Source organism: Nicotiana tabacum, chromosome 12 (genome assembly GCF_000715075.1).
Source record: "Nicotiana tabacum cultivar K326 chromosome 12, ASM71507v2, whole genome shotgun sequence".
In the NCBI taxonomy this organism is placed as follows: domain Eukaryota; kingdom Viridiplantae; phylum Streptophyta; class Magnoliopsida; order Solanales; family Solanaceae; genus Nicotiana; species Nicotiana tabacum.
In genome coordinates this window covers 41,457,698-41,468,674 of record NC_134091.1, presented here as the reverse complement: position 1 = coordinate 41,468,674, position 10,977 = coordinate 41,457,698, and positions in this window count along the sequence as shown.

The window sequence follows — 10,977 nt, the reverse complement described above, 5'->3', positions numbered from 1 at the left end:
TCGCATCTCAAACTGTTACACCCATTCTGAAAATCCCTCTATAAATCCGAAGTTATTTTCTCCCATTCCTCAAATGCCACACCGCAGACCGACGATAATGTAGAACACTCCAAGCCACCTTTCATAATCCACTACAAAAGCTCAAATAATTAATCATACTACTAGCTCGAAATCCTTAGGCAGCGCACTTTAATTTTTGAACCTACTAGGACCATTATTGAGAGTCACCCACTCTGACTTGTCCCCGAATATAATCAAACACCAAGGCCCTGCTAGTACATAAACAATCTCTCAAAGAAGCAACCGGTTGAATTCCTCTCCTTATACATCACGTCCACACGAAGCATAGACTCCGGGTCTTCCCAAAATATGAACATGAACCGATAAGATCAAAGATAGCAAAAATTCCTCAAATCCTTTGCTCAAATTACCACTAATGTTCTCTTTCCTTAGTCGTAATAACCCATCAATACACCAATAACCAGAAACCGCACAAGTTGACAACTATGCAATCCAATAATAGACGGTGGGGCTCACCCACTTAGCTTGAAACTACAATTACATAACCCTAGGACCCGCCAAGGTTCCTCCTTCCCCATTGACATTAGCTAAAAGTCCAACAACGCATTCCAAATTCGAAGTCATGTTGCATCCAAATAAAATCCATGGTCCTAGTCACTGCCCATCACGATTCCCAAATTGCTCTAAGTTTCCCTCAAGGTGTGTGGCTACCCTACCACAGAACCCATATGCTACTCTGCCACTCTCCCACTTTGGTCAAACCCTCTCCCTTAGGCAACTCCTTGACTTATACTTTTCACACTTGACCTCCTGATAATTCAACCAACGTAAGACACCTCTCGTATGTCATTCCTCGTCCTTCGCTGCCCAATTGTTGCTCCAAACCCTCATCCATCTCTGTAACATCCGAACACATGAGTCGCCACCAACTCTAAACCTCTTATAAGATCATCTTTCTCGATCCATCAATACTAGAAGTACCAATTCGATTCTGAAATCACTACATTCCATTATCTTTGACAATCGATTCTCAGGCACCATTTCACAACACCCTGCTCCGCAGGCAAATTGAAAAAGGCCATAACATCGGCGAACCTTAACACGTTCAATCAAGGACGACGATACCACATCACGGATGTAAAGTCCACCACGCTCAAAATACCAAGTCTCGTCACTCCATCAACCCAAACTTGAACATTCTCAGTTCGATTACCTTTCCTCTGCCGGAAATAAAATATTGAATCTCTGAATCATGCGCTGAGTAAAACCTCATTTCAAGTTATTCACTGCCTCGGCGCATAGGATAGCGCCCTACTATTACACAAATACTATGTGATAGCAACACACAAATCATCATAACAATCAATGCCAAATCTCAAAACCTTAGATAATACTGATACTGAGCTGAAACGACAGAACGGCCTTCCGCAAAGCGACGACTCTAACTCAATCAAATACACAGGGAGAAACATCCTGCACCACATCTGTAGTACCTTTGCAATTCCTTGATTCCTAATTTATGACAAGCGCTTCACGTCGCATAAGATTGAATAGGAAGGAGATGAAGGCATAAGCCTCAAAGAAATCAAATCGCACGATGCGGAATCAAGAAGGGAAGTGCTCCTAACAACCATGTAGCCTCTCAAAGATAAGTACAGACGTCTCCGTACTGATTCGCAAAACTCTACTAGACTTTCTCATGACTCATGAGACCTAAGTGAACCTAGTGCTCTAATACCATGTTGTCACAACCCAAAATCCATAATAGGTCGTGATGGCGCCTAACACCGCTGTCAAACAAGCCAACCATAATTAATTAACTTAATTACTCCTTTTAATGTTTGAAATCATAATTTCCTTCAATTTAATAATAAAAGAAAAACTTTATGGAGTAAATAAAAATATTTTCATAATTTCAATACCAAACAACCCATAATCACCCCAAAACCAGTGTCATAAGTGTATGAGCATCAACTAGGAAATATAATAAAAATGCAGCATATGCCTGGAATACAAATTAGACAGGAGAAACATAAATAACTCTGATGGAGACTCTGCAGGTTGCGGATCGTAACATAAAATGCAGCTCACGGTAAGTCTCCGCAACATCCTCGCCTCTGCGCCCAAAAGACCATCGGGTATATATGCACCTACACAAAATGTGCAGCAAGTGTAGTATGGGTACGTAAATCAATGCGTACCCAATAAGAATCTAGCCTAACCCCGGAGGAGTAGTGACGAGGGGTCGACATTGACACTTACAAGAGGTCCAGTTAAATAAATAATACGATAATTCATACAATTGTAAATTACACAACAATATGGGAGAAATCTGAAGTTTCATAATGTTTCAATTATTTCCTTTTTATCAAAAATTTATCGATCATGTATCCTACCTCGATATCTCAGAGTAAATGCCAAGTGTCAATGCCAATCAGATAAGAAATACCATAAAATACCGGGCATCAATGAAAAGTTTATCTCGTGAATAGTTGGACTACTAGCGGTATAACGCATGATTCTTCTAAGGTCGTTCGGCCCGATCTGAAGTAGTGTATACACTGCCGAGGGTCGAACGACATGAACCAGAGATGCACCTCTATATACTGCCAAGGCGTTCGGCCCACTCCACAAGAAAGGAAGGAATTTATCTCATTTCGAGAGATACTGCCGAGGCGATCGGCCCGCTCCATAAGAAAGGAAGGAAGTTTCTGAATCACAAGATACACACTTACAATAAAGTACATGAGCACAATAATAAGTACATCTCTTTACATTTATAGAATACCTTAGCAACAACTCACGGTATTAAAGCTTGACCTGATACTTTTATTTCTAAATCAATTTCAGTTATAACTTTAATTAAATAAGCCAGCAGAACAAGTTCAAATAATTCAATTATTACAGGATAAGGTCCTAAGTCTACCCGGACATAGACATGCTTTAGCTACGTACGGACTCTCTTCACCTCGTACGTACGTAGCGCCCACAACTAGTTGTGCATAACAATAAGTATCACCTAGAGGGTGATTTCCACCTCACAGGGTTAGACAGGAGACTTACCTCGCTCTGAAGTTCCATAACCGGCTCCAAAGCCCTCTAACACCTCAAACCAATGTCCGTCGCTCCAAAACTAGTCAAACAATGTGCAAACCAATAAAAATATACTCTAATACTCATAACAAATCAATTTAGACAAATTTTCAACTCCGCTCGAAAAGCCGATAAAGCAAACCCTCGGGCCCACGTGTCCGGATTCCGAATATTTTTGAAGGTAAACATTACCCATAACATTACGAAGTCAAATATATGATTTATTCTCAATTTCATGCCCAAATATGTGATCAAAATCCAAGAATACCAAATTTCTAGGTTTTTCTTCAAAATTCCAAATTTCTACTAATTTCCATGTTTAAATCCATATATAAACCATGTATTTAACCCAAAATAAGGAGTCACTTATCCCATAATAGAGGATGAAGATGGCACTCCAAACCTGCTCCAAAACAGCTCCCATGGACAAAATGAAGTGAAATTGAACCCAACTCTTGTTTTAAAGAAAACACTGCCCAGCCACGATTTCCGCTTCTACGGTTCATCAGCCACTCCTGCGACTCCGCACCTGCAGAAATTCCATCGCAGGTGCGGTTCAAGCTCGGCCCAACAGCCCCCGCCTTTGCGCCCCATGCAGCGCATCTGTGCTTCCGCTTCTGCGATCCCCAAGCACATATGCACGTGCGCAAATGCGCGTTGTGCCCGCTTCTGCGACCCAGGGCCTTTTGGCCGACTTCGCTTTTGCGCTTGCCTTGCCGCTTCTGCGGCGTCACACCTGCGGCCCTTTTTCCGTAGGTGCGATTACAACAGAATCAGGCCCTTCAGCAACATAACAAAACTCCAAGTTGATCCGTTGACCACCCGAAACCACTCCGAGGCCCTTCGGACCATAACCAAATATACCAACACGTCCCAAAACACATTACGAACTTAGTCGAGGCCTCAAATCGCTCCAAACAATATCGAAACTACGAATCACCCTTCAATTCAAACTTAATGAACTTTGAAATTTCAAACTTCTACAATCAATGTCGAAACCTATCAAATCACGTCCGATATACCTCAAATTTTGCACACAAGTCATATTTGACATTACGGACCTACTCCAACTTCTGGAATCGGAATCCAGCCCCGATATCAAAAAGTCTGCTCATGGTCAAACTTCTCAAAAACCTTCAAAGTTTCAACTTTCGCCAAATGACCTCGGAATGACCTATGGACCTCTAAATCCACATCTTAATGCACTCCCAATACCAGAATCACCATACGGAGCTATTACTAGACTCAAAATCCCAAACGGACATCGATAGCATTAAAATGCACTCCAACCCAAATTTAATAAATCCTTCCAAAATGCCAACTTCCACAATAGGCGCCGAAACGTTCCCGGGTCATCCAAAACCCGATCCGAACATATTCCCAAGTCTAAAAATCATCATACGAACCTGTTGGAACCTTTAAATCCCTATTTCGAGGTCGTCTACTCAAAATCCCACTTTAGTCAATTCCTCCAACTTAAGGCTTCCGAAGTTAGAATTTTCTTTCCAAATCAACTACGAACTTCCTGAAATTAAATTCCGACCACGCGTACAAGTTATAATACCTGAAGTGAAGCTGCTCAGGGTCTCAAACTGTTGAATGATACGCTAGGGCTCAAAACGATCGGTCGAGTCATTACAATTAGCTTGGACTACTGTAATATATTATTAACAGTTAAACAGCTCTTCAATATTGGAGAAGATCAACTTTTAATACCCAGAAAAAAATTGACAACACTAGAAAATTTCATGAATTTGAAAAGTTTTATGGACTATATTGATGAAATCAGCAAATAATCTTAAACCTAAATTAAAAGACATCATCATATAAATTTATTGAAGTAATCCCTGAACCTAAGGAAGTTGAAAAAAATGTATTAAAGAACATTCATCTAACATTAAAAAAAGGAGCAAGAGACAAAGAGAATTTACATTTCAATTACGAGATTCATTGTCAAATATCAAGTTTCTTGCACGCTCCAAGCAAATAGAAGTTGTTCGTGTGATTAGACAAAAATATTACGAGGAAATCCTTAAAGTTCTGAAGAAATGTATTTGTTTTTAAGAGAATAATAAAGGGCTGGGCTGGCCTCACTCTCAAAATAGTTAAGATTGGGTTGGGTTGGTCATTTTAAGGTAAACATAGCACGGTCTAGCCAGTTTTCGGACTGGTAACTGAAAAATAGTCAGCGTTTGCAAAGTCATTACAAAATAGCCACTATTTTGCTGCAACACGGAAAGTTCCAGCATAATATACTAGAGATTGAATTCAATTTATTTTGGGGTGTGATTCTTAGTTTTGATGTTGTTTTATGTAGTTTGAGAGTTCGAGTATAATATGTCCAAAATTGAGATTTATTATACTAGCGATTTGGAATTTTCAAGATTTGTATATGGCTAGAAACTGAGAGTTACATTGGATGGTGTCGAGACTTGTGGCATTTTTATATCATTATGGACTATGCATTTCAGTATCAAGAAGGTGAAGAAAATAGTTTTAGGTTCACATAAGGTCTCTTTAGAGTGGGTGTCTCGGTTGTGGTGCTTTGGGGTGCTTAAGAGGGAAGTCAGCGGCTTATGGGCCTTAGGGCATTGTGGTTTTATACTAGGGTCTCTTGTGTGGTGAATTTTGGTTAAGGATCGTGGTGTTCTAGCAAGGAGAAGTATCAATTTGAAGGCAATTTAGAAAGGACTTGGAGAAATAGGACGGCGTGGTAGTAGGTTGGATCAACACAGTAATGGATATAATCGGTTCTTTGGATACTTATGATATGGCTAGTCTCTACAGGTGTTTCGTGGAAATGCTCTTGGGTGTGGCGACCTACGTGGATGGGTTGAGTTAGAGAGATTCGGTTCTGATAGCTTGGTTATGTACAAATGGACTTCGGAGAGTTCTCAATGGTCTCTACCACGGTTCGAGGAGTATAATTTCCTACCGGCATGAGGAATATATTGCATGTTGGGATTTTCTCTGGGATGAGATCAAATGGAAGGTTTCTGACTGATTGGGTATGTATTCTGCTTGTGACTCAGAGTTGATTATGAGATTCTTGTACTCATCACACGATGGAATGGTAGATGCGGTGTGTTGTGTGGGATTGAGATTTGCATGTGCAAGGTCACAGGTCAGTTTGGAAGGGAAGGGCATAAATTCGTAGGCAGCATGGACGGTTTCAGATGACTAGGTAAATGATATTACTAATCGGTAAGGCTTGATGAGAGTAGACATTTCAGAAGGGGCAATGTGTTTTGATTTATGGATACTTCACTGGTACTGCGGCACTCTCCTGGTTGATCGACTGTTGGTATTCAAATTTTGTTATGTGGCATGGAAGAATTTTAGAAGTATTCCTTGTTGGATGATCATGTATGAGAGATGTGTTAGATATTCTGGCGGTAGAGTTGGGATCAGATATGGTGATTCGTGTGTTCTATGGATTTGGAGACTGGAGTTCTCAAGAGCAGATCGTTTCATGGTTCTGGACTGTGAAGTCATGGCTGAAGCTAGCCAGATGATAGTATGTGTTATGATTCAGTCATTGTGGGCTTTCGGAGGGTTATTTATCTATTTGTGGGTTCCCGAAGTTGATTTGGGGGTCCATTGGTAGGCCCAATTAGGATGTGTATTCTACACCGAGCCGGATTGGTTGGTTCCATACTGCTATTGTTGAGGGATATGCCATTCGGTTGTTGTTGAGCTTATTCGTAATTTGAAAGGATCTGTGAGTTACTCTTCTATGCACGCCTGGTGCAGTTCTATTTGGGCTTTATAGCGGAATTTGAGCGAGATGAGTAATTGGGTATTGCATGGTTGATGGCGTATGGGTTATGTTCTTTCGGATTTTGTGTGACATTGTGGCATCTGCTTCTCCATGGTTATGGTAATGCACTTTGAGTACTTGATGTCAGATTGCACGTGGTTATTGATTTTGAACATGGTGGCTAAGGTATTTCATATGGATCAGTGTTTGGATGGGGTCACGCATTGCAACGGAGTTATGTTGAGATATGATCCCTTGTGTTAGATTCGTGTTTTTTGGTTCTACAGTGTGTGATAGGTTCTTAGCACTGCGTTGTGGTGGTACTTGAGGAGCTTGTGGGACAGTTCTCTCGTCTGAGTCATTTTTTCCATGATTGAGTACATTGGGAATATTGCTTATTGGTGCACGGATTGCACGGGTTGTGGATTTAGATTGTATGGGTGTGTTATGTCACTAGAGTGGTCGTGTTGAATGAGATGAGGTCATTGGAACTAGAATGGATACTATCGGAATAGATTACAGCGTGGTTGGAAGGATAATATCAAAAGTCGGCTTAGAAATTTGCTATAGTTATTATCGAAGGAGAGGGAGTTTCATGACTGGTTGATCTGATGAATGGTTATGAGTTCTGCATGTTTCTTTCATCATCGTCAGTGTACGAAGTTTTTAGGATGAGGTTTGGTTTGACATGAGGTTTATTACCGGAATTGGGTTGTTTTGGACAGCTGCTGTGATTAGAAATCATTGCTATGAGTATTTGAGTTATGCGGTATATCATGTGATTACATCGTGGGTTATGGATATGGTTTGTACAGCTTGTTCAGATTTATACAGAGTGTCGATGCGAGATTCTGATCTTATAGGAAGTTCCGGATGCTGGGAATTGGATTCTAAGGCTTATGGGCTAGGTTGAATTAAGGAAATCTTAGTTATGTTATGTTATTAGACCTATATGGGATAGGGTGACGATCACCCCCGGGTATGTGCATGGTAAGGTTACACGGTGGTTTGAGGACTTTGAGAACAACTCTGGACACGTTCGAGGACGAACGTATGTTTAAGTGGGGGAGAATGTAACGACCCAACCGGTCGTTTTGAGCATTTTCACTTCACTCGGTAATCTACAGGCATGAGTAGTATGATGTATTATGAATTATGTGAATCATCGGTTTTGATTTTCAGGTTATTCGGAATCGAATTTGAAGAATGGATTTCATTGTTGAAGCTTTAAAGTGGGAGAGTTGGCCAAGTTTGACTTTTTGTGAATTTGAATCCGGAATGGAGTTTTGATGGTTCTGGTAGATCCATTGGGTGATTTTGGACTTAAGAGCGCGTCCGGATTGTGATTTAGAGGTCCATAGTGGAATTTGGCTTGAAATGGCGAAAGTTGGATTTTTGGAAAGTTTGACCGGGAGTGGACTTTTGAAATCGGATTCGGATTGTGATTTTGGGAATTGGAATAGCTTAGTTATGTCATTTGGGATTGGTGTGCAAAGTTTGACGTCAATCGGACGTGATTTGATAGGTTTCGGTATCGGTTGTGGAAGTTTGAAGTTCAAAGTTCATAGATTTCGATTTGAGGTGTGATTCATCATTTTGATGTTGTTATGTGTGTTTTGAGGCCTCGAGTAGGTCCGTATTGCGTTATGGAACTTGTTGGCATGTTCGGACGGGGTCCCGAGGGGCTCGGGTGAGTTTCGGACGAGGTTCGGATCATTTCATAGCATTTTTGGATTTTTGCTAAGTTGCTGGTTCTGGTGTGATCGCACATGCGGCTGGTTTGTGCAGGTGTGATGGTCGCAGAAGCGATAGAGGAGTCACAGAAGTGTGAAGGAGAGTTGGGCGTGAGGATCGCAGATGCAGGTGCTTGGACGCACCTGCGCAGCCGCAGATGCAGTTCAAGTGTACAGAAGCACGATCGCAGAAGTGGCTTAAAGACCGCAGGTGCGAGGGATTGTTGGGTCAGTTGTTTTGGCAGAAGCGAAGTTTAACCGCAAAAGTGGTGGTCGCAGATGCGATGAATTGTCCGCAAATGCGGAATCGCTGGGCAGAACCTATATTATCGAGGGTTTTGGTTCTTTCTTCATTTTTGGGAGCTACAGAGCTTGGATTGAGACAATATTTGGAGCAATTTTCATTACAAGGATTGGGGTAAGTGTTCTCTACTTGGTTTTGGTTATATTTCATGAATCTACCTTCGTTTTTGGTAATTGGAGTGTGAATTTTAAAGAGAAATTGGGGGTTTTGGCCTAAAGTTTCATAATATGAATTTTTTGAGTTTTGGACATCGAATTGGAGTCGTATTTGAGTGAAACTAGTATGGTTGAACTCGTAATTGAATGGGTTGTCGGATTTTGTGAGTTTTGTTGGGTTCCGAGGTGTGGGCCCGGGTGTGATTTTTGGCCGGTTTTGGGTTTTGATTAAGGATTCGATCTCTATAATTTGGAATTATTTCCTTGGGCTTTATTTGATGTATTTGAGTTGCTTTTGGCTAATTTTGAGTCGTTCGGAGGTTGCTACGCACGTGATGGCATCTTTGGAGCATCACTTGGCTTGCTCGGCAATGGTATTGGCTCGTTCAAGGTAAGTAACTCTTCTAAACTTAGTGTTGAGGGTATGAAACCCCATAATACGTATTATGTGATTGGTGTTGAGGTGACGCACAGTCTAGGTGACGGGCGTGTGGGCGTGCACCATGTGAATTGGGACTCTGTTGCTTCTATGGCACTGTATAGTGGTCCTACTTTGTTGATATACGTGTTTTCACCATGTGATAAAGTAGTTAAGCTATCAATCATGCTAGATATCATGTTTAGGTATTATGCCGACACTGTTTGGACCCATAGTGGTTGTTTCTTACTGTCATCTCACTGATCTCATTGATATTTCGTACTCAGTCATATCCATGCATTCATACCATATCTCAGTCTCAGTTATTATTTATTGATACATCATATCATTATTATCGGGCTAGTTTCATGACATTGTGAGCCCGTGAGTGAGACTGGAGAGATTGATGACTGAGTGAGGCCGGGGGCCTGAGTGAGAGTAATATTTTGGGATCGGGCTACACGCCACAGCATGTTATATCGATTACATTTTATGGGATCGGACTGTACGCCGCAGCGATATATTGATTACATTTTATGATATCGGACTGCATGCCGCAGCAATATAGCGCTTGAGCTGAAGGAGCCCCTCCGGAGTCTACACACTCCCAGTAAGCGCAGTCGACTATATATATGTGGATCGGGCTGCACGTCGTGAAGGAGCCCCTCCGGAGTCTGCACACCCCCAGTGAGCATAGTCGACTATATATATGTGGATCGGGCTACACGCCGCAGCAGGTATTATACAGCGTTGAGTGATTGAGTGTGTTTAGCATAGTGAGAGAGAATGCGAGACAGTGAGATTGAGTACTCTAAGAGTGTGAGTACATGAGCTCATCATCGAGATGCATTGCATTTGACATGCGTACCTGAGATACATGCATAGAGGTGCATGTCATTATGCTACTCAATTTTGGGGACATTTATGATTTTACCTGTATCTTGTCATATAGGCATAGAGAAGTACTTTCCTCATGCTATCTGAAAATGAAACATCTTACTATTTGTTGAAAGGATTTTTTGGGAAAAATCACAGTTTTCAAACTTACTCGTATTTTGGTATTTTCGGTAAAAGATTTGGGTTTTCACTAAGATACTTGGAAAGCATGCCTATTTTTCGGGAACTTTGAACGAACTGAGCATTTTATTTCTGATATACCTCATTTATTACGTGTACTATGTTGTTATGAACTGTTGTGGAATATTGGTGTTGGACCCGACCTTTGTGTTAGCTCGTCACTACTTTCAACCTAAGGTTAGGTTTGTTACTTACTGAGTACATGGGGTCAGTTGTACTCATACTATACTTCTGCACCTTGCGTGCAGATGTTGGCTGCTGATGTTGATGTGATCGATGGGAGCTGGATTGAAGATGTACCTGCGTCCCGGTTGTAGCTGCCTCTTGTTCGTGGTAGCCTTAGATCTATAAAACTCTGTTTATGTACTTTTCAAACAGACGGTGTATTTATTTCATTTCAGCTTTGTGAATTCTAT